This window comes from Triturus cristatus, chromosome 4_2 (genome assembly GCF_964204655.1).
Source record: "Triturus cristatus chromosome 4_2, aTriCri1.1, whole genome shotgun sequence".
In the NCBI taxonomy this organism is placed as follows: domain Eukaryota; kingdom Metazoa; phylum Chordata; class Amphibia; order Caudata; family Salamandridae; genus Triturus; species Triturus cristatus.
In genome coordinates this window covers 310742781-310768625 of record NC_140586.1, presented here as the reverse complement: position 1 = coordinate 310768625, position 25845 = coordinate 310742781, and positions in this window count along the sequence as shown.

Genomic DNA, 25845 nt, shown 5'->3' with positions numbered 1-25845 from the left:
TGTCTCTGTCCACTGCTCGGAGTGATAGGTACCCACCCCCATGTCTCTGGCCACTGCTGGGAGTGATAGGCACCCACCCCCATGTCTCTGGCCACTGCTGGTATTCCTCTGCACCCACCCCTCACATGTCTCTGTCCACTGCTGGGAGTGATAGGCACCCACCCCCATGTCTCTGTCCACTGCTGGGAGTGATAGACACCCACCCCCATGTCTCTGTCCACTGCTGGGAGTGATAGGCACCCACCCCCATGTCTCTGTCCACTGCTGGGAGTGATAGGCACCCACCCCCATGTCTCTGTCCACTGCTGGTATTCCTCTGCACCCACCCCTCACATGTCTCTGTCCACTGCTGGGAGTGATAGGCACCCACCCCCATGTTTCTGGCCACTGCTGGTATTCCTCTGCACCCACCCCTCACATGTCTCTGTCCACTGCTGGGAGTGATAGGCACCCACCCCCATGTCTCTGTCCACTGCTGGGAGTGATAGACACCCACCCCCATGTCTCTGTCCACTGCTCGGAGTGATAGGTACCCACCCCCATGTCTCTGGCCACTGCTGGGAGTGATAGGCACCCACCCCCATGTCTCTGGCCACTGCTGGTATTCCTCTGCACCCACCCCTCACATGTCTCTGTCCACTGCTGGGAGTGATAGGCACCCACCCCCATGTCTCTGTCCACTGCTGGGAGTGATAGACACCCACCCCCATGTCTCTGTCCACTGCTGGGAGTGATAGGCACCCACCCCCATGTCTCTGTCCACTGCTGGTATTCCTCTGCACCCACCCCTCACATGTCTCTGTCCACTGCTGGGAATCCTATGCAGCCATCCACCCACCCGCCCCCTTCGTGCAGTACACTGCTGTCATGGGCATACACACACCCCAATATACAGGTGATATGCTGCACCAGGCCGTAAGCCAACATTCGTGTTGTGTGTACGCCTTGTATCCAAAATGTACTGGTGCCGTAGGGGTACGGGTGATACGGACCGTACCCCTGCATTCATAGGGTGTGTACGGTCCGTACCACACGTACCCCTACGGCCCCAATCCAATAATGATACGGGCCGTACCCACGCTATGAATGTGTGGGTACGGTCCGTACCACCATTGTAGTGGTGACGTAGGGGTACGCGTGGTACGGACCGTACACACGCCCTCAGAGCGTGGGTATGATCCGTGCCATCATTATAGTGGTGACTAGGGGTATGCGTGGTACGAACCGTACACACGCCCTCAGAGCGTGGGTACGGTCCATACCACCATTGTAGTGGTGACTAGGGCTACGCGTGGTACGGACCGTACACACGCCCTCAGAGCGTGGGTACGGTCTGTACCACCATTGTAGTGGTGACGTAGGGGTACGTGGGGTATGGACCGTACCCACGCCCTCAGAGCGTGGGTACGGTCCGTACCACCATAGTAGTGGTGACGTAGAGGTACGCGTGGTACGGACCGTACCCACGTCCTCAGAGCGTGGGTGTCAGGAATCACAGGAGGTTTCCTCCTCCCATTTCCTCTGTAGCTACTATTCTCTCTTTACAAACTCAAAGAGTAGCTAATCCCTTTAGTTGGAGCGCTATTTGGCATCGTAGAAACTCCAACATGGCCGCCAACATCCTGACATTGTAACAGCATATCGCTGTTTAGCAGTCTAGTCTTTCTGCAAATGACAGTTGGTGAGGTGTGCTCTAACATTCTACTTCGCACTTCACTGAAGATTCTTCTGGAGCAGCACCTGTTACTTTGGCGTCGCGAAAGTTAGTCAGGGTAGTGGCGGAATATGCGGGTTTAGCTTCGTCGGTTACTACCATTATCAAAGATAAAAGGTTAGTGTCAATATCTACGTATATACTCAGTTTGCATCAAAGTTCTTAGGCTATGAGCAGTTGAAACATAATTCTGACCAGTGTTTCTCTAGCACTACAATTGAAATTAAATCTGTGAGGAAGATTATTATCAACAAAACTCATTGGTAATATTCAGTATTGTATTTCCTAAGTTAGAATGACTATGGAGAGACCTATGGCAAGTTCACTTAATTCACAGCGGCATGGAAATGACTTGTAAAAGAAGTTCTCTTCTAAAATTTTGTTTAAGGAAGAACGCAAGCATTACTTCTCTGTGCTGCGTTATCCTTAAGGTTAAATTCCTCATCTTTGATTGAAGTACTCTCGCGGGCACCGTTCTTTCGTGCCGCGCGGTACCACAAGATTAAGGAGTAAGACTCGCGTGCACGTTTCTGTTCGTGTGCGCGATAAGCAAACAACCGAATCTACTGGCAATACTTAAACGCACTTTTCATTAGAGCAGCGTAACTCTCGGTACAAGCTAGTGCGAACGCAAAGAGATTACTGTTTGCTTTTCATTACTCAGTTCCGTGAGAAAGAAATTAATTAAGAGTTGCAGATCTCTTCGGCAGCTGCCATTAAAACTGTAATAACTAGCCTATCTAAAGCGAATAAAGGCACCTTCTCAAATTGGCGGGAAACATAATTCAGCAGCTCTTACCATTAAAGAAAGCCTGAGGCAGGTGCATTAATTCTTAATGGTACTATTTATTGCAGTTCGTAAACTCCAGACTCCCTTTTAACAAACATCTCAATCACTTGACAGTGAGTATACAGTTTGGAAGACAAAGGGAACTAACATAAAAAACATATAGAATAGAAAAAATAACTTACCTTGTTTTCTCTTTCTATCAAGACAGAGCACCATAGAGTAGAACGACCTGCAAGGAAAGAACAAGTGATTAGAATGAAGGCTTCTCAGGGTAAACGCACACAACACTCAAGAGAAGTAAGAAGAGTGGCAAGCCCAAAACTACTCACTGATGAGATCAGTTATGATATATATATGCAATGTTTCTAGCTTTAACCATCTGAAGAAGAAGAAGAACAAGCAGGACCAGCAGTGTTTTGGAGCTGTCTCTTCTCTGTCCCATCCCCTTTCCCCCCTCAGAACTTACCTGCGATGGATTGAAACAAACCTAGCAGGGGGGGTCCTGAGAAGGGCATTGGGAATTAGCGTCACTCTGCTCCTGTGTGATATAATTAGTTCAACAAGTTCTCCTGACAGTGGGTACAGTCCGTACCACCATTGTAGTGGTGACTAGGGGTACGCGTGGTACGGACCGTACACACGCCCTCAGAGCGTGGGTACGGTCCGTACCACGCGTACCCTCACGGCACCACTAATATAGTGCTACGGACCATACCCACGCTATGTATGTGTGAGTACGGTGCGTATCACTATTATAGTGTTGCCTTAGGGGTACGCGTACACGTCCACTTCCGTTGTTGCGGTACACAGGGATTGGTGGACACGCCCCCCGAAGTGACCAGACCCTTGAAGTAATGTATGTCCTCAATATTGTAGGTTTTAATTTGGGTAGGGGGTATGTTTCCTGCCCCTCACCACCCCTTGACCCCTGGGTGTTGTTCTCACCTTCTGCGGCGTGTGCGTCGGGTTCGGTGCACCAGGTCGTAGGCTAAGAGGGCCGGGATGACACGTAGGATGGGGTCCATGTCTGTCCGTCGCGTACCGTGACTCCTTTTTCGCGTCGGACTCAGGTTTCCGGCTTTTTTTAGCTCCCGTGAAAAATAGCTGTGCGGAATGATGTAGGGACGAATCGTACTTGCTGGTCCGTAAAACGCTGCCTGACTCCCTGCGGACGTCGCGTACGCGCTGTCCAGGAGCAGAATATTAGCTATTTTTTAGCCGGTTAGTGTCTTTTACGAATCGTACGTAAATGGTATTTCTGTACGAATCGTACTTACTGATTTGTAAGGTGGATTTCCCGGGTACGAGTCGTATGGAGAATACGCTCCGTACGACCATTCGTACCCGGGTTTTACAGGATTGGAATCGGCACCTTTATGTATGTATGTTTAATTTTGTAAAAATTCAATTTATTACTTTTAATTGTTAACATTTCCAAATAAATCAAATTTTTTTTTTTTAAGTTAAATGTATTATTTAATTTGTTTCACATTATTTTTTATACATATATAAAAACAATATTTACACATCGATATTTTTTATAACAATATTTTTTCTGATATTTTTGTACTTACCATTATGAAGGTAGGAGGTCAATATTTTTTGACAACAATATTTTTGTCACGATATTTCTGTAGGTCGATATTGCTGTTGTCGATATTCTGTCAGTGATCCCCCTCAAAAAGCCATTAAACTAGCCCACACACTAACTTGTCAGATCAGCCTATCGGGCACTGGCGGATTGCCGACAGCACAGTCCGACCCCGGCTTTATCTTCTTCCAGGCTGGAGACCCTGTCTCCCTGATGCATCTAGTCTCAATTCTGCTTGTCCAGCTTTTCCGACATGTGGTTCATGCACATTGAAAGAACTTCGGTTTTTCAGTTGATTGTGGAAAGGTTAAGTTGCATTTCAAGCAGTATCTGCGTCACTTCAGTATCTGGCGCAGGGAGAGAGTGGCCCATCACAATGTTCCTCTGCTCTGACTGCTGTTTCACCAGAAAATCGCATTTCTAGTTGGTTAACATCTGCATTCTTTCCCCAAGGCACGACAGTAGGTTGATAGTAAGTCGACTATGAGGTGTACAGTTCGAGCCTCTTTTTGTAGTTTTCTAGATTGTCATAGGACTCAAACTCAGATCAAGATGGCACCCAACTGTTCACTTGTGCCCAGCACTTTAGGTGCCGCAAGAGAGGTTATGCATTCATTTTGCACCACAGTTCTTCACCACCCGAACCTATGAACAGTACCGTATCAGGGCTAGTTTTTATGTAACTTATTTTATTAAACTTTCAAGGCATTTTTTTGTATTGCCTCTTGCAGATGTGACAAACATTTATTTGCCTTAGCTCACATGCTAGGATGCTGCTGCGTCTTTTGCTCCCTTTTTTTCCTGGTTTATGCTGGGTTTGTACTGTAGGTAATCCCATGGCTCAAACCTCAGCTCTCTATAGGTATTAGCGCTGCTGCAGAGCAGGCAAAAAAGATTGCTCCTGTGAACCTCACGCCTGACCAGCGGTACAAGATCAACTCCCCTCCCAGAGGATCTCCAGCTGAACCTGGCAACCATAGTATGGCGGCAGGGCTGCATCGCATTCCAGTGCTTAATTTCTAAAAAAAAAAGTGCCAGAGCCCTTGTCAGGAGTCTATTGCAGTTTGCACCACTCGTTGCCCCTGCCAGCACTGCCAATACTAGAACCAACATATTTACTGACCATCACACTCCTACAAGTGACAATTCATGGCCTTCCAAAGATATAAGATTGTCTTGGGGGTAGGTTTTTGTCAATTTCAATGTGCATAGAATTATCAAACAGCTGTTGTTGTGCTCATCTCAAAATTAGACAAACAGCGCTACCACGTGGTGGACTGTTATAAGTGCCAGTGTTGACAATAACTGCTGGTGTTGAATACTGGAAGCCACCAGCTGAAATTAAGCACTGCCACCCCAGTTCTGATTCTACCCTGCCACCAGTCACTTCTAGGAATGAAACCGCAGCACAAGCAAGTGAGGCTGTCACTTGAGCTTAAACATGCCTTCCAGACACCTATGCTCTGCTTCCCTCTCACCCACAACCCCTGCATCTGCCAAAGCAGAAGCGGAGGATGCTCCTTCTCCTACCTCATGGCGAAGACATAGAATGACCTCCCCCTGCAGCTACAGACCACCGCCTTTCATTTAGATTTCCAAAGGACACACAAAACCGGGCTGGTCAACTAAACCCCTTGGGCTCACAAGTGCCTTTATATCCTGCAGGGTGATTGGCTTCACTATAAAAATTGACTGATTGATTGATTGAGTGAGGCCACGTTTAGCACAAATTTCTCACTCTCAAGTCCGGCTTCAAACCCAGCAGTCAGGGCTCCTTCACTCACTGCTTTTAGTTCTCAGTCTGGTGTCATTGTCAACGCCTTCCACTTTAAGGAATCTCAGTGGCAATTTCTAGTGATAATGCCACTTTCAGCGCTAAGCAACATTTTGCCCTGAGCTGCTTCGGGCATGGCAGCCAGAACAGCTTCAGGACGATAAGCTTCCCTTACAATACCAGGGTTCATGTAAAAATGGCTACCCCATGTTCTGTTTTATGTGTTATAGAGTGCAGGACCCCTATGGATCCAAAATGGACTCTGGTCTAAAGACATAAGTGATCAGGTGTGGTTAATAATATTCATGCTGCAGTACGTGTCAGTTACAAGTTACACTCTGAGAAATAAAGACATTTAATACAGAGCGCCGTGTGTGGTGTAATTCACTTACATGCTATCAGCCCCGGGAGGATGCTACAACTGGCGACGAGCTCTGTGAACCAAAGAGTCGAGAGTGCTCTCCCAGACAGTTTGCTGAGGTACAGCAAGCTGCTCATGCATACCATGTGCTCCTCAGTCGGAGTGAAGAATCGATGTTTGCCACATATGAGGTCAAAGCGCAACTCCAGCCAGTTCGAGACCTTTGACAAGGTGAAGACCCTATGGAAAGTTTAATTTACCGTCAGTCAGAAAATTGCTAATATGACTGAGATAAGAAGTGCGATGTAATAACTTAACACAAAGCCATCATTCGTACAGTACCTTAACCTTAAAGGCAGTGACCACCAGGTACAGAAATCGCAACAAGGGGTGACAGCCAAGCGCAAGAGAACACATCGCGGGGAAGCAGATAGAAGTAAAGGAACACTAAAGGCAGCGAAAATCAGGTACAAATCAGAGGGGTGAAGAACAAAAGCAAGAGACAAAACCGCTACTCACCACCAAAGAAGAAGTTGGCGCCTCACCACCTCCGGTTAGACACAACGGTGTGTGCACTAGTCAGCGGGCTGATGCTTAAAGGGGTGACACCGGGCCAGAAGATGCTGAAGTTAAGTGGGGCCTGAACAGCATGTACACCTGGCAGCAGCTGCAGAAAACAGCACAAATTATGATGTTGCCGTTTTCTTAAAAGCGCAGTCTTCATATGATACTACCAAAAAGCAGAGTATTGGCGCCCGATGGACTGCTAGGATCAAAACAGTTGATGATTTCATTGATGGTCTAGAAATTACCGATAACAAAAAGATAATCAAATAGCTTAAGAACATAGCAAGAGAAGCAATAAAGAAAATTCCACAGGTGGACAAAGTATCTTGCCAGTGTGTTAAGGTGGCATTGAACATCAAGTTCAATCAGATGCCAAACATTGACTATAAAAGGTACATCTTCAATCAGGAGAGACAGAGAGATGGTAAAACGATTAATACATTTGTTGAAAGACTGTAAATGCTAAAAAAACACTAAGTTCAATTAATTAAATGATGAAGAAGACATTCGTCTCAGAGTCATAGATGGTTGCATGTCTGATTCCTTCAGATTCCGAATGCTGGGAGAAACACTCAGTCTGGAGAGTATTCTCATGGCAGTCAGAGCTGAAGAATGTGTCAACAAACAAGCTCCTGACATAGAGGCCAGAGAACCCTAGAGTGAATCAGCATTGAGTATGAAAAGCAAAAAAACACAAGGTAAAAGGCCGCAAATTAATGTCTCTGAAGAAATAGAAGCTGTGCAGTAGATGTGGATTTTCTTTCCTACATGAAGATGAATGTTCTGCCCTTAGACAAACCTGTAAATGTTGCAGGAAAGAGAGCCATTTTCTAACATTTTGCAAAAGAGTGAGTGCATCATGTCATGAAGACAAAATGGCTGCTAGAAAGTTCCAGAAGCGTTCCAGTCACGCCCACTGAAGTAAACAGCAACATCACTTGAGGCAAGTAGAAACTGAAAAAGGCTAATTTTCATCTAATTCTTCGTTGAGGTGTTCTTCGAGGTCATGGTTGAGCAACAGTCAAGAGGATGGGTGTGCGATGTCAATGCTGACTACTAAAAGACATGCGCGTGTAGGTTTGTTTTCCTGAAAGGAAGAATACAAGTCAAAAAGTATCACCAAGTGAAATGGCAATATTCAAACAATTGGACATTGTCCCGAAATAAAATTGAAGGTTAATGGTTGCAATATACCATTTATTATAGACAGTGGTGTTCGATAAACATCATGCCAGCTGAAAAGTACAATCAACTGTCTCCGGTGCCCCGTCTCACATCATCAAAAACCACAACCTCAACACCATTGCAAAGTCAAGGTTCATTCATGGGTTCATTCATGGCGACTATGAAATCAAGTCCATCAGGGCACTTGGACGAGCGCCTGTCTACTCAGTTTCAGCACTACTGCTGACATGGGACTAATTTCTGTGAACTACAACATCAGTGCACATCACGACATAATTAAAACATTTTCGTCATTGTTTCTTGGATTAGGGAAACATAAGACAATGAAAGTCCGGCTTCACATTAATGAGGACATTCGCCCTGCTGCTCAACAACATGGTTAAATTGCATCTCGTCCACAAGAGGCTCCTGAAAAAGAAATTGAGACTTTGCTAAAACATGGTGGGCCCGATTCACAGAACTAACTTAAGACAAAATCCTAAACTTACTACCATTTTCGTATTCACAGAAGGCACTTACTCATTTTGGTATTCACAGAAGACACTTACTCACTTCGGTATTCACAGAAGTTAGGAGTCCTAACTTTAGGACTCCTAAATGCCTTCTGTGAATACCGAAAGTCTTAAAATTAGGATTTTTCTCAGTTTAGGAGTCCAAAAGTTAGGACTCCTAACTTCACTACTACTAAACTGAGAAAAATCCTAATTATAAGGCTTTCGGTATTCACAGAAGGCATTTACGGGTCCTAAACTTAGGACTCCTAACTTCTGTGAATACCGAAATGAGTAAGTGCCTTCTGTGAATACCAAAATGAGTAAGTGCCTTCTGTGAATACCAAAATGGTAGTAAGTTTAGGATTTTGTCTTAAGTTAGTTCTGTGAATCAGGCCCGATATCATTAACCACACTACTGGTCCATCCCCATGGCTGTCACTGATAGTGGTGGTACCTAAAAAGGACACTGGAGGGTCTGTGCAGATTTGTGTTGGCATGCGTCAAGCAAACAAGGCAATCGAAAGCGAATGACATCCTGGTCTGCACAATGCTAATATGATTAGCCAGTTGAACAGTGCTAAAGTCTTTTTGCGCCTTGATCAGAGCAAAGGATATGATCAGCTCGAATTGAAAGAGAATTTCATGAACATTACTTTCTTTTTCAATTCATGTTGGTTTGTTCAGATACAAAAGATAAAGTTTTGCAGGGTCTTCAGCTGCTTAACTTTTCCAAGATGTAATTATACAGCCTGTCATGCATGCTTTCAATTACAGTGATGATATGCTAATATTTGGGGTCACATTAAAGGAACCTGATAGAGCCTTTACACAAGTGTGCTGTCTACTTGCTTATGCAAGTCTTACATTGAATGCTGAAAAGTGCCAGTTTCACAATTCATTGAGCACATTTCTTGAAATGGGGAATGGCTCAAGATCTAGCCAAGGTTCAGGCTTTCTCATTTTCCTACCCTCCCCAAGATGTAACCATGCTGCGCCCCTTTCTTGGTATGGCCAGCTACTGTTCCATGATATTGCTACTGTGAGTGCCCCATTGAAAAAGTTATCAAAACGTAATGTTTCATTTCAGTGGTCACAAAACTGTGATCAAACGATTAAACATGTCCCTTAAAATGCTACTGATATGGCTTATTTTGATCCAAAATTGCATACAGAGAGTGCAATGGATGCCAGCGACTGGGTTTGGCTGCAATTGTTGCCCAACATAATAGACAAGCAAATACACAAAGACATATTGTAGCTGCTGCTAGCCAAAGTTTGTCACAGACTGAACAAGCTTACTCGCAAACTGCAAAAGAAAGCCTAGCTGTTGTGTGAGCTTGTGAACACTTTCATGTGTTTTTGTATGGGAAACATGTTATGCTTGTTACTGATCATGAAGCACTGCTCACTATTTGTCAACACAAAGTCCAAGATGACCCCTCACATTAAGAGGTGGGGGCAGTGACTGTAATAGTATGACTACACCATTGTGCACTGGCCAGGAAAAGATCAAAACCCTTTTCTCAAGTTCCCATACAGTGTCAGAGTAACCCTTCTAAAGTGGCTGAGGCCTACATTAACTTCATTGTGAGATCCAGCACTCCTGCATCTGTGTCCCTGGAGCAAATACGTGTTTCTTCCAATGCAGATAGGATTATGCCAATCCTCAAATACATTATTATGCATCAATCCTGGAGAACACATGCTCGACCTTTTGATAATGACAGCAAATATAGGAAATTCAAGAATGTGCATGATGACCAGTCATTTACACTAAAAGGGATTTGTGAGGGTTGAGAATTGCCATTCTTGAAAGTCTAAAACAGCAAGTCATTGAAGTGGCACATGAGGGACATCGTGGAATTGCCACCAGAAAGCAAGACCTCCAAGACAATGTTTGGTTCACTCATCTTCATGAGCGAATTAAAAGAGCACTCCAGGCTTCCCAAGGCTGGTCATTTGTCCAGGCTTGTCATTTGTGTAACTGTTTATCTCCCGTGTATCTCAACATGTTCAGCAACCTTTGAACATGTTAGATCTTCCAAAACACATCTGGGGGAAAATTGAAGTTATCTTCTTTGGACCACTTGAAAATGGCCATTATCACATGGCAATCATAGATGAATAATCCTTGTTTCCTCTGATGGAAGACCTTTCGTCACTCACGATCGAGTACTTGAAGGACTAAGAGGCATATTTGCAACCTGGGGAGTTCCGTCTATTCTAAAATCTGACAATGGCTCGTCATTCAATGGTGGGAAATTCAACAACTTTCATACTCATTTGAATATCAGGCATGAGAAAAGCACACCTCTATGGCTACAGACAAATGGCGTTGTTGAACATTTTGTGAGCACTTTAAGAAAGCTGTTCAGCGCACTATGCCAGAAAGAGGTAATGTGTAAAGTATTTATGCAGCACACAAACAGTAATAAAGTGAAAACACAACACAAAAAAGTCACACCAATTAAAAAAAATAGAATACAATTTAATTGATATAATTAGATGAGACTGAGATAAAAATCCAATCAGTAGAACCAGAGATATGTAATTTCCAAGATTTAGGGAACTATTATCATGCCTAAAAGCACAAAGCTACACTCACTGTCATCTGGCTGTGTTGGACTGGGAGAAAGCCACAAGTTCAGGCCGACCGCGATGAAGCACAAGCCGGATCCAGGAACAAGGATAGTCGTGCTGAAAAAGTTACCTTCTCAAAGTCTGATGAAAAGTGTCCAGTTCGCAGTAAAGGAGGCTGTGAGGAGCGGGGAGAGCGTCTCAGAATGTCGCTGCTAAAGCATAAACAGCAGCCCAAGTGACGTAGACGGTCGTTCCTGTCACGCAAATATCCTTTCAAACGTTGTGGGCAGTCGTTGTTGGAGCTTCACTTTGGTGGTCACCATGGTCGATGGCGCAGATGTCATGTTGCCGATCATTGCTGTAGCACAAAGAAGCAGGTCCACTGGAGCTTAGCGTTGGCAGTCCTTGTGATCTCGATGCATGTATGTTAGCGTAAGCAGCCCTAAACTTCAGGATTTCTCCATTTTCTTCAGAGGAGTGCACTCTGATGCCACCCAAGGGCTTAAAACCTGGTGAGACACATCTTGGGGATCAGGTACCTCACTTTAGCAGAGGCCAACAGGCCTCAGGCAGGTTCATTCGCAGGTGTAACAGGTCCAGTTGGAGCAGGTCAATTGGGCAGTTGCAGGAAGGCATCTGAAGCTTGTTGTGTCCGAACAGGACAGTCAGACAGTTGACCCTTGGAGGGAGCCTGTGATGAAAGGAGCAAGTCCAGTCTTCCTTCTCAGAGAGAAGGCAGGCCTCAAGCAGCAGGGTAGTCCTCAGGAAGCAGGACAGTCATGCTTCTGTAGTATCCACAGGTCCAAGAGTGTACTGAAGAGTGAGTCTGAGGGTCCTATGTTTTTTCCTGCTGCCAGCTTTGAAGGAAAAGAAACCTCTAAAGTTTTCCCCCTCAGATGTTTTTGGAATTTCCTTCCTCCCCGCCCTGGTCCCAGGATGTCTAGAGTGACAAAAGGCTAGTGTGAAGTCATTTGTGAATGTGTGAGGCAGCTCCTTTGAAATACAAGTGGGGCTGTACACAGCTGTGCCCCCCCATCCTGACAGGATGGCCTATCCTGTCAACATTTAGGGGCCGATTCCGATCTCGGTCGGAAGGGCACCGAATCGGGTTCGGCCGGAAAAACTACGAGCCGTATGCGTGTTTTCCGGCCGACTCGTACAGCTGTACGAGCGAGCAAGTACAATGCGAGCTACATGAAATTCACTGACCGAGTCGTTTTCGGGTCCGAACCGCTCCATACGTCCCGGTCGGAAGCTAACCGTGGTGTGCAATGGATGCGATTTACAACCGAGCCAGTACAATGCACTCATCAGACAGCCTGTGCGAGCCGGAGTGTCTGGCTCGCAAAAGCTTCCGGAGTCGGACTTTGGGGGTCCACGTCAGACCTCCTGACACCCGCAGCCCTACGACTCGGACACAGGAGGAGAACTATGGGTCTCCCCAACACAGACATGTACGGTGCGGGTGACACCGATGCGTACCCACTGTAGGGGGCGCACTTTTCGAGACGTACCCCTTCAGTCAATGGGAGCCCATGTACGCGTCGTACGACCGGCTCCTATTGACTTCTATGGGAGTCCGACCGAACCGAGTCCGACAGCATACATGTGCATCGTACTCGCTCGGTCGGACTGTAGGGGTCCGGCTCGGTCGGAAAACACTCCGGATCCGACTCGGTCGGAGTGCTTTCCGACCCGGATCGGAATCGGCCCCTTAGTCTGCCTTTGTATCACTATTATGGGAGGAATACATAAAGGTAATATGTAAAGTATTTATGCAGCACACTAATAGTAATAAAGTGAAAACACAACACAAGAAAACTCCTGATTCAGAAAAATAGAGCAAAATGTAATACATTATTTGACACCAAAACAACAAGAATCCAATCAGTAGAACCGGGGCCATGCAATTTCAAAGTCTTTCTGCAATATAGCACCTAAAAGCACAAAGCGCCAACTGAAGTTATCTGGTCGCGACCAGACCGAAGTCATAAGTTCAGTCTGACCTCGATGAAGTGCAGGCTGGATACAGGAACCAGGTTAGTCTCAGTGAGAATTGTTCTGTATGTCCTTTATGTGAAGTGTTGTATTGCGCTTCATTGGTTCTGATAAAAAGCTGAGAGGGCTGTGAAGTCCTGCGTTGAGTTGCAGTACACTGCTTCGGCTCCAAAGAGGGGCTACCAGGGCTGTGAGAAGAGGTCCTGCATCAAGTTTCATCATGTTGTGTTGGCACGGATGAGCCGAGGTGATCAGGGGCTGTGAGTGTAGGAAGGTGGATATCTGACTATGGTTACCCCCAACTTTTTGCCTAGTGTCTAGCTGGTTTTTCGACTTAGTTGGCCTGAGATCCTGCCATTCAGTGTCTCAGGCTGTCTGCTCTCTCTTTAAAATGGACTCCATGTACCCTAGGTACATTCCCAATTGGTGAGGATCACCTTATTGAACCCTGTACAGTGTACCCTAGGTACCCGGGGCATAGGTGTACCCTAGGCCTCCCAGGGGCTGCAGCATGTATTATGCCACCCCTGGTCTGGCCTTCCAATCAGACACAACTGGCTGATCACTCAGCTGGGGCAAGGTCGTGTAATCACCCCTTGCTTAGATATAGTATACCTATATCTACCCTTAAAATAGACACATGTGTACCTATCAGCCACTCCTATGGCAGGCCTTAACAATCCTGGAGGCAGAGTGCTTGGAAACATGTGAGATGGTGCTCTAGCATGAGCTGAGCCTGTCTGCAGCTTTCGGAACCATGTCCTTATAGCTGTTCTATGATATAGCCTACCATATACTCTTAAAGTGCCTTATAATCTTAAACGGTTATGGTAACTATGGTTTGGCTTTATCAAAACATGTTGTGTAAGGTGTCTAACACTTTGGAATAATACCCCCATACCATTTCTGGGGATGAGGATATTATTCCTCCCTTCTAGAGGGAGAAACATGTTAAAATCCTACTTTGCTGTTTAACTCTCACCAAAGCCTCAGCATCACAAAATGGATGCTGCTGCCACAGACACAAGTCTGACCTCCTGCTGCTGGGAGTGAGCCCGGCAAGGGAGGCTTGGACAATAGGTTTCCTGCTTGGGGAGGTGCTAGCACCTCCCCAGACAGACATTAGTGTATTGGGGCAGGGAGGGCTGAAAGGAATGAGACATGCCTGGGGCACACAAGGTGTCCCATGCATAGTCCAGTTCAAACCGGTGCTGGGGCACTCCAGCCCCAGTCCTGGCGCGAAACTGGACAAAGGGAAGGGGGGTGTAACCACCCCCCTCCCAGGTCCCACCCATAAGGCGTGACCTAGCAGGTAACCCAGCCCCCCAGATTTGGATAAGAAGTGGTAGCTGGGCCCCAGAAGATTAGATTATCCTGAACCTGCAAATTGAACAGAAACTCTGGACCTTCGACATTCGACGAAAGAAGAAGACTGAAGAATCTCCCTTGTGGCCAAGGAGTGGCTACCCTGTGCAAACAGGCACCATCAAGAGACTACCCTTTGCTTTGCTGAAGTTCTACGAGGGACCGACTGCAGAGCCTTGACTTCCAGACTTCTCCGACCCTGATCCACATCCACAGCCGAGCTGAGATCCGTGGAGGCGACGAGAGACGTGGGACCGGCTACCTGGGAAAAGTGGCGAGTATCTTCCAGCGCAACTTCTGAGGTACCCTCGAAGTTGTGCACCGGGGATTGAGAAGCCCCAACCCCAAGCACCATCTGCACCGAAGATCAGCCCCCCACACTCCACGAGTCCTGTGTGGGGCCCTTCTGCATTTTCCTGCTTGCCGCGCCTGTCCGGTTGCTTGCCCGTTGGCTAGTGGCCTTTGTGACGACGCATCCAGAAATCTTCACTGCTGGTTTGGCTCCTCCAGGCTGGCTCCCGCTTCCTTGCAAAAGAGAAGCACCCCAGACCTTCCTGGTCTGCACCAGAAGCAAGTCCTCCATTCTTCGTGGGTTCCGCTTGCCAAGGCTTGGTGAGTCCTAGTTCAACTTCGCCGCCGCCAACAGCAAGAGCCTTCGTGGGACAGCTCGCCTCCTGGTCCTGGTCGTCCTCGACGTTTCTTGGTCCCCGTGGCTGCAGCGACAAGCTTCACCTTCACCTTCAATCTTCACGACATCGCCTGGTTCCTTCCTGGTTCCACGTGGTCACTGGCTAGTGACCTTGACTCTGTCCCTTCTGCTTGCAGGTATCCTCTCTTCTTGATCCCAGCCTTGGGATCCCCCGGACACTCTTCACTGACTGCCTGTCAGCAACTTTCCTTCAGGCATCCATAGAAGTCCACGACGAAACCCGACGCAAGTTCACACCTATGCACCCGCAGTCCGTGGGCTAGGTAACTTGGGTACTTCGGTGCTCACAAGGGTAGTGACTATCCTAGGGTCTAGTTTCCGAGTCTCGACTCTCTAGCTGCTTCAGAAGTGTCCTTAAACTGTTAATTGCTAACAACTACTATTTCTATCGACTTTTACGCATTACGCGTGAGTGTTTCCACTCTGCACCTGAATCCCGTGGGCCTCCCACTTCCTAACTGTTGCTAGTGCAGTGTAGCCCCAGCGATTCCCTAGGCCTAGGCCTATCCTATTTCCGTGACAGTGGTCCTTATGCCACTTACTTAGTATATGGTTTGCGTGGCCCCTAGGGCCTAACTGTATTACTTACCTGTGTGACTTATTGTATGCTTAAATAAGACTGTGTTGTACTTATCTCTAATCTCATAAAGAGTGCTGAGGGTTTGACTAGAATAAATACACTTTATTATATATATATATCTGTTGTGGTGTCCTTTCATTTGGTATTCAAGGGATTATATATGGTATCACAGCTGGCTTCACATGCCATTCAGAGTTTAGCCTAAGACTGCTCTTGTCCATGCTACCACTAGGATAGCTGGTCTATACGGTTGACTTTACAACCAATCACCATAAGGGTTGTTTGGACTGATCTAAGGTGTACACTAGAAATAGTGACATCATACATCAGGCCAACTTCTCACATTGGTGAGCAGCGGTTGGGATCTGAGCTTGCTGTTGTAATACCATTGTAATCTTGAGATACTAAATTGAAAGATCACACAGATATTGTCTAGGTACATATAACATAGATTATAATACTTAAGTCCTACTGGACTTAGTGGTTGTAGGTTGAAGGGAGTAACACACCCTGACTACAACTACCAGAGAGGTTTAGTAGAAACAACTAGTGTAGGTAGGTGCACACACCACAACCTCATTAGATCATGTCTCTGGGAGGAGATCAAGTAGATGCTCTCTCAGGAGGGGCAGGTCTGAAGAAGACCCCCTCTAGATATGATACCCTAACTTTTCAGGAGATGAGACAATTGTGTACCTCCAGAAAGTTAAAACAGGGTTCAAACCCTACCCTCCTTCAGCTAGTACAACTCCTAGAGGAGTATGATGCTCTTAGAGCCTCACAGGCCAGTACCCTAGGTACAAAGGAGGGTCTACCCAACACAGATGAGTCAGATGGGACTTCAGATGAAGAGGTAGACAGCCAGGGCCAAGTAGGAAGACTTAGCCAGGCTAACCTAAGCTTACATGGGAGTTTGCATGGGTCCCCCCATACAGACCCCCAAGTGGGCTTAACCAGAGAAGCAGGAGAGACAGATCCCCTTCAAGGGAATCCATCCACTCCCATGTCTCTAGCATCTCTAATGCTTCCTCTCACAGGGGAATGACTTCCCCTGAGAGAAAGGAGCATGAAGCCAGAATGAGGGAAGCTAATCTGAGGATTCAGAGGGAAGAACTTGCCCTTGCCAAGGAGAAGCTTGCTCTGGCTAGAGAGCAAAAATTGTGTGGGTCAGAACCCACTGGTGGCAGCAACATTCCTAGAGATAGGGATAGGTCTTATGACCATAGAAACCTAAGCAAGATAGTCCCCCCATATCAGAATGGGGATGACATCCACAAGTGGATGACTGCTTTGGAGAGGGCCTGCAAAGTACAGCAGGTACCCCAGAGTCAGTGGGCAGCTATCTTGTGGCTCTCCTTTTCTGACAAAGGTAGAGACAAGCTCCTCACAGTCAGTGATGAGGATGCTAACAATTACAAAGTCCTGAAGAGTGCTCTGATAGATGGGTTTGGCTTAACCACTGAGCAATATAGGTTGTTGTTCAGAGACGCCCAGAAGACACAGACACAGGACTGGTCTGATTTTGTGGATTGTGCCACTAAGGCTTTGGAAGGTTGGTTAACTGGCAGCAAGGTGCAGGATTATACAGGATTGTACAACTTGATTATGAGGGAGCAGATCCTTAGTAATTGTCAGAACCAGCTTCTCCATGAACACCTGGTAGACTCAGATTTGACCTCTCCCCAAGAATTGGGAAAGAGGGCAGATAAATGGGCCAGGACCAGGATTAGGCCTAAAAATCAGGGTGGTGACCAAAAGAAAGATACCACCAAGCCTCAAGAGAAGGGTGGGGACAAAACAAAAGAGAAATCTTCCTCAGGGCCCCAAAACTCCACACAGGGTGGTGGGTCCCAAGCTCCCTCCTCTACCACAGTTAAAAAGCCTTACTGCCATGAGTGTAAAACTCCTGGGCATTGGAAAACTGACAGCAGTTGCCAAAAGGCTAAAAACAAAACTGTTCCTCCAACTACTCCTGTCACACCACCTATTACTGTCAGCAGTAATCCCCCAGGTTGTGGGAGTGCCCCCAGAAATTTGGTTGTGTTTTCTTGGGGAACACAGGGGGATCCTGGCTTAGCCAATTCCCCTACAGCAGCTACTCTTGTCTGTGATGGTGGCATGGGGTTTGCCAACTTCACTGCCTGTCCCAACACTTTGGGTAGGTACAGACAGGAGCCCTACATCAATGGTAGAAAAGCTGAGGCCTACAGAGACACTGGAGCTAGCACTATGGTGGCCCATAGGCTAGTTCCCTCTGAGCAGCTTTTGCCTGGTTTCTCATACCAGGTGACTAACATTGATGGCAAACAGAACAGTCATCCCATGGCAGAGGTATGTCTCAGCTGGGGAGGTGTCACTGGCCCTAAAAGGGTGGCAGTGTCTCCAACCTTGCCTGTGGACTGCTTACTGGGGAATGACTTAGAACTCTCAGCTTGGGCTGGAGTTGAACAAGACACCCATTCCAAAATGGTAGGCCTTTCAAAAAAGGGTAGTGGGGTTGTGCCAGCCACAACCCCTGTCCAAGTAGATTTCCTCCCTGAAAAGGTTGGAAGGGCAGTGGTAGCCACAGCCCAGGCAAAGACAGACTTCCCTGTAGAGACTGGCAGAGCTGTGACAGTCACAGCTCAAACCCAAACTGAGTGCCTCCCTGAAAAGGTTAGTAAGGCTGTAATGGTCTCAGCCCATACTCAGACTGACATAGGTGTAGTGAAGCCTGAAACTATGGATCACTCCACACAAACAGAGAGTAGTGGGGAGGAAGAAAAGTCTCCCTCTCCCCAGACATTAGGAAAAGGTCAGCCTCCTCAGGGATCTGACCTCACCCCTTGTGAAGGAACTGCCCCAGAGGTAGCCAGGCCTGGCCTGGCAGAGCCTCTGATGTCAGTGGCCCCTTCCAAGGTGGGACCCAGTCTGGTGCAGGTAGCCTGCCTCTCTCTACCCTGCCTCAGTCAGCCCAGGGCTGCAGAGGTCAGGGAGGCCAGTGGACCCCAAGATGGCCCCTGTCCACAAGAACCCCCCCATCAAAAGAATGAGGATTGCCTGGCTAGTAGCCCTAGCCAGGTGATGGTTAAACACATTCCTGAGGGATCTCCTTTACAGGTAGTTAGGGACCTCCCCCAGAGGGATTCTGTTGGGCACAGGCAAACATGGGACCTTAGGGCCCCAAACCTGACCTGTCCCTCCAGTAAGCCCACAAAAGGGACCCAGCCTCCAGCGTTAGGTAGCCAGAGGCTGACCCTGGGAGCACAGTGCAACTCAGTGAAAGAAAGAAAGGCATCCATGGTGGAGGATGATTGGAGGAAGCTGAGGCCTCACTTTGAGGGCACTCACTTCAGTACTCCATCTCAACACCAGCCTTTTACTTTGCAAAGACACACCAAAGGTAGAGATTCCCTATGGTGGAGACCCTATGATAACTTTAGGGTGAGGGATTGCTTAATGGACCATGAGACAGGGGGTAACGATGCCAGTGCTGGTTCTTCCTTATATGGCCACTTAGGCAATAGAGGCTTACCTTGTCAAGGCCAGCCTTATCTCCTTTCGTTTGGGGGGGGGGGTAGTGTAGGAAGGTGGATATCTGACTATGGCTACCCCCAACTTTTTGCCTAGTGTCTAGCTGGTTTTTCGACTTAGTTGGCCTGAGATCCTGCCATTCGGGGACTCAGGCTGTCTGCTCTCTCTTTAAAATGGACTCCATGTACCCTAGGTACATTCCCAATTGGTAAGGATCACCTTATTGAACCCTGTACAGTGTACCCTAGGTACCCAGGGCATAGGTGTACACTAGGCCTCCCAGGGGCTGCAGCATGTATTATGCCACCCCTGGTCTGGCCTTCCAATCAGACACAACTGGCTGATCACTCAGCTGGGGCAAGGTCGTGTAATCACCCCTTGCTTAGATATAGTATACCTATATCTACCCTTAAAATAGACACATGTGTACCTATCAGCCACTCCTATGGCAGGCCTTAACAATCCTGGAGGCAGAGTGCTTGGTAACATGTGAGATGGTGCTCTAGCATGAGCTGAGCCTGTCTGCAGCTTTCGGAACCATGTCCTTATAGCTGTTCTATGATATAGCCTACCATATACTCTTAAAGTGCCTTATAATCTTAAACGGTTATGGTAACTATGGTTTGGCTTTATCAAAATATGTCGTGTAAGGTGTCTAACACTTTGGAATAATACCCCCATACCATTTCTGGGGATGAGGATATTATTCCTCCCTTCTAGAGGGAGAGACATGTTAAAATCCTACTTTGCTGTTTAACTCTCACCAAAGCCTATAGCATCACAAAATGGATGCTGCTGCCACAGACACAAGTCTGACCTCCTGCTGCTGGGAGTGATCCCGGCAAGGGAGGCTTGGACAATAGGTTTCCTGCTTGGGGAGGTGCTAGCATCTCCCCAGACAGACTTTAGTGTATTGGGGCAGGGAGGGCTGAAAGGAATGAGACATGCCTGGGGCACACAAGGTGTCCCATGCATAGTCCAGTTCAAACCGGTGCTGGGGCACTCCAGCCCCAGTCCTGGCGCGAAACTGGACAAAGGGAAGGGGGTGTAACCACCCCCCTCCCAGGTCCCACCCATAAGGCGTGACCTAGCAGGTAACCCAGCCCCCCAGATTTGGATAAGAAGTGGTAGCTGGGCCCCAGGAGATTAGATTATCCTGAACCTGCAACTTGAACAGAAACTCTGGACCTTCGACATTCGACGAAAGAAGAAGACTGAAGAATCTCCCTTGTGGCCAAGGAGTGGCTACCCTGTGCAAACAGGCACCATCAAGAGACTACCCTTTGCTTTGCTGAAGTTCTACGAGGGACCGACTGCAGAGCCCGACCAGAGCCTTGACTTCCAGACTTCTCTGACCCTGATCCACATCCACAGCCGAGCTGAGATCCGTGGAGGCGACGAGAGACGTGGGACCGGCTATCTGGGAAAAGTGGCGAGTATCTTCCAGCGCAGCTTCTGAGGTACCCTCGAAGTTGTGCACCGGGGATTGAGAAGCCCCAACCCCAAGCACCATCTGCACCGAAGATCAGCCCCCCACACTCCACGAGTCCTGCGTGGGGCCCTTCTGCATTTTCCTGCTTGCCGCGCCTGTCCGGTTGCTTGCCCGTTGGCTAGTGGCCTTTGTGACGACGCATCCAGAAATCTTCACTGCTGGTTTGACTCCTCCAGACTGGCTCCCGCTTCCTTGCAAAAGAGAAGCACCCCAGACCTTCCTGGTCTGCACCAGAAGCAAGTCCTCCGTTCTTCGTGGGTTCCGCTTGCCAAGGCTTGGTGAGTCCTAGTTCAACTTCGCCGCCGCCGACAGCAAGAGCCTTCGTGGGACAGCTCGCCTCCTGGTCCTGGTCGTCCTCGACGTTTCCTGGTCCCCGTGGCTGCAGCGACAAGCTTCACCTTCACCTGCAATCTTCACGACATCGCCTGGTTCCTTCCTGGTTCCACGTGGTCACTGGTTGTGGCCTTGACTCTGTCCCTTCTGCTTGCAGGATCCTCTCTTCTTGATCCCAGCCTTGGGATCCCCCGGACACTCTTCACTGACTGCCTGTCAGCAACTTTCCTTCAGGCATCCATAGAAGTCCACGACGAAACCCGACGCAAGTTCACACCTATGCACCCGCAGTCCGTGGGCTAGGTAACTTGGGTACTTCGGTGCTCACAAGGGTAGTGACTATCCTAGGATCTAGTTTCCGAGTCTCGACTCTCTAGCTGCTTCAGAAGTGTCCTTAAACTGTTAATTGCTAACAACTACTATTTCTATCGACTTTTACGCATTACGCGTGAGTGTTTCCACTCTGCACCTGAATCCCGTGGGCCTCCCACTTCCTAACTGTTGCTAGTGCAGTGTAGCCCCAGCGATTCCCTAGGCCTAGGCCTATCCTATTTCCGTGACAGTGGTCCTTATACCACTTACTTAGTATATGGTTTGCGTGGCCCCTAGGGCCTAACTGTATTACTTACCTGTGTGACTTAATGTATGCTTAAATAAGACTGTGTTGTACTTACCTCTAATCTCATAAAGAGTGCTGAGGGTTTGACTAGAATAAATACACTTTATTTTATATATATATCTGTTGTGGTGTCCTTTCATTTGGTATTCAAGGGATTATATATGGTATCACAGCTGGCTTCACATGCCATTCAGAGTTTAGCCTAAGACTGCTCTTGTCCATGCTACCACTAGGATAGCTGGTCTATACGGTTGACTTTACAACCAATCACCATAAGGGTTGTTTGGACTGATATAAGGTGTACACTAGAACTAGTGACATCATACATCAGGCCAACTTCTCACAGTGAGGTGTTGCGATGCGAGGTCCTATGTCACGCTGCATCGAATTGCATAGTACTGCATTGGTTCTGACAAAACCCACAGTTGGTTAAGGAGGAGTATACTCTGATTCCAGCCAGGGTCTAGGACCGGGGGGGGCACAACTTAAGGATAAGGAATCACTCCAGCAGAGGCCAGCAGAAGGGCACAGACAGGTCCAGTTGGGTCTGGGCAGCTGGGCAGGTTTCTGAAGCTTTTTATGTCCTCTGCAGCTCAGACCAGGAGGCCAGTCAGCTAGCCCTTGGAGGCACTCTGGTGGTTCTGGGTTCAAGAAGCGGTTCTAGGCTTCCTTCCTTGGGCAACAGAGAATCTCTTCTTTCAGCATTGCAACAAGGCAGTCCTTCCAGCAGCAAGTCAGCAGAACACCTGCTTCTGACTCTTCCACAGGTCCAGAAGTGATCTCAAGAGTAGGTCTGAGGGTCAAGAATGTATACCTAGTACCAGCTTTAAAGTGGTCCTGAGATATCTAGTCGGACAACAGGCTAGTGTGAAGTTTTATTGTGTGTGCTGAGGCAGCCCCTTTGAAGTGCAAGTACTGTTGGTGACATCGCCACCCCTCCCATCAAGTCAGGATGGTCCATCCTGCCAACACCCTGCCCCACTTTTGTGACACTGCCTGGGAGGAACACACAAGAGCCAACTGCCTATTACACCTAGTCATGTGACCCAGGAACAGGCTGCAGGCACCAAATGGTTAGGACAAGAGAATGCCAACTTTCTAAAAGTGGCATTTTCAGAGTTATGACTTGAAATCTGATTTTACCAGTAAAGAGTGTTTAAAATCACAATTCATTTGAGACCAAACTTGACATTCCCACCGGCTCCCAATTAAAGCATATCACTTATTGTGTATAATAAGGTAACCCAAATGTATCCTATTGGAGAGTTAGGCCTTGTTGTAGTGGAAAACAAATGTAAGAGTTTTTCACTACCTGGACATATAAAAATAAAAAGTACATGTCCAACCATACCTTTTAAATACACTGCACCATGCTCTGTGGCCTGTTTAGGCCCCCCCCTATGAAAGACATATGTATTAAAAAGGAAGGTGGCAAAAAATGTATTTTGCCAGGTCAAAATGGCAGTTTGGAACTGCATCCAGGCTGCAATGGCAGGCCTGACACATTTTTAAAAAGGCTACTTGAGAGAGTGGCACAATAAGTACTGCAGGCCCAGTAGTAGCATTTAAAGTACTTTACAGGCCTTGGGAACATGTAGTACCACTTTACTCAGGACCTACAAGTAAACTAAATGTGCCAATCAGGTGTAAGACAATCACACCAAAAACTGAATGGCCCATAACACTGGGTGGGAGGCCAAGATTGCCAGTTTATGCTAAAGTAACACAGTGTTCAAACAACAAAAGCAGCACTGTATTCAATAAAACAGGCATAGAGATAATTCTTGATGGTGTGGACAGCCTGTGGGTATGAAATCACCTGAAAGAGTGGAAGCCGCTCTTTATTTGTCCAGTTTCTAAGCTCTTAACATGGAGGATAGGTTACTGCAGTTGCAGGAACCGCTTTATTGTAGAGCGGCACCCAACCCCTCCAAGAATCCGCCTGGGCCCAAAGGGAATCCTCTCCCTTTTATTTTTTATGGATTGGGCCCCTAGGTGACATGCTCAGAAATTGAGTGGGAACTTTAATCTGAGCATCCCATGGAGACTTAGACTGATTGAAGGACATAGTGGTAATACCATGCAGATGGCCTACTAAAGCCAGGGTGATGATGGAAGTGTTTGGTCGCTGACTAGTGTTCTTTTTGTTCCTGTTTGTTGCTGTCTGTCTCACAGATTCATACAAGATATAAAAATAAGATTCAGGCTTTGCAAATTCTTGCAACACTATTCTTGAGTTTAAGGACCTTACACCAGCGGAGGACACGAAAGACATGTTTGTCATTACAGGAATGCATATGGCCTGACATTGAGCATCTGTTGTACTCATGGCCTGAATAAGTGCGACTGCACTTAGCTCCATGGGTTCAGACCCAGATTTTCTGCTATTGACTGACTAATGAAAATATATTCATTGGGGAGTTTAGCTGTTCTAAGGGCTGGACAGGCAACATTGAATGGAGACTTCATTTCGTTAAACAATGCAATATCTCTGTTCCGAACAGCAGTGGAAATTGAAAGGCTGAAAAGGTCTTTTTAGGGTAAAATAAACACTGGTTTCTTCGCAAGTGGAGATATATAATCTAATGAATGATCAGACTTACAGGTTTGTTCAGATTCTTCCTGCTCCTCCTCAACAGGAGTGGATGAAAATCAGAATGTTCTGAAGTCTCAGTCTTCAAATAAATGCTGTTTTCAGGATCAGTGACTGTCGGGGGAACACACTGCTGACGCACAAACGAAGGTGGATTCAGGTGAAACCGTTTATTTGCACTCCTCTGTTTTAGTTTGCAATAAAACAGAGGGTGTCAGCTGCCTGACATGCAGTCACACCTGGTTGCTCCATACTCAGTTTTATTGACATCAACCAGGACTTGTAAAATGATTGGAAAGATGTACAACCTTTCAAAAATTGATACTTGTGGGGAGGCCAACAAACCAAGCCCCATGAGAAACCTCAGGATGCCTGTAATTGTATTGTATTTATATAGCTCTTTTCAGCAAGTAGCACTCTACTCCGGATCCCAAATCATTTGATGATACAAAGGTTGCGAGTTCTGGCAGCAGCTCTATTTGCACTTCATGTTTATCGAACTGCTATTTTATGGCTTTAGAAGTGGTGCCAGAGTACAAAGAATGTTTGATAACAAGAGTATTCTTTGCCAAGAGTCTCGGATGGTCCTACGTGGATGAGGTAAAAGGGAGATTACTGGCAAGGAGTGATGCTGGTTGAGATAGCAAAGGTTCATGAAAAGCTAGTGCCTGAATGTCCCTAGAGTTAGCACTATATTAATGGTAGCCTAGGTTTTGGTGTGGGTATATTGGGGACAGAGTTCCAATTTTAACAGAAAACCCCACGCCAAAATTGAGCATTCACAATTGTTATCCCTGGAATGGGGACTAACTGCACCAACCTGTGAACACAGAGTTCAATTCTCTGTGTTTTTGCCAACTCCATTGACATTTTCCACCTGCTCAGAGGAGGTGGTGGAAAAAGGCAGTCTGGGGTTGGTAGAGGTGAGGTGTGTGGTCAGGGCAGGTCTAGGATTGGTTAGGCTTTTGAGGGCATTGTCTGCTCTCCTCATTGTACTGCAAGGGTCAAATGAGGTCTGATCTGTGCACCTTTCCACTGCAAGCCCTGCAGAGATTTCACCAGGTGCACATCCACACCTGGACAAACTGGGCCTGGTGTCTCCTTACCCAGAATCATCGGGTCCAGAACACCAGACTGCTTGTAATGCCCTTGAGCAGGGTCCCCAGGAGTTAACTCTCTGACTATGATATTGCAACTCGTCGGGGTCACGCATAACCTGCCTCAATTAGAGATGCTATTACTTGCCACAATCTTTCCAAATCCAGCAGATGCATCACTTAAAAACACTGCAGAGACTGTAATCACATCAAATCCATTGTTTATCCATGAAGATCCAGCATTGCTCTAAGTCTCAGTAATAAAGGTCTGTTTTGGGTAAAATGCAGCAATAGGTAATCGGGGCTTCAACAATCCAGTTTACTTTCAAAAAATACTCCAGGCTGCCATTTATACCAGAGAAACCCAGCTTCGTGGTAGCGCCGTTTGGCTAGTCTTCGTATACTGAGAGTTCAGGGTATAGCACTGAAGAGACCTCTGATAGAACGCTTTGCTTCGTGCAAATTCTGGTGCAAATTCAGGTTCATGAAA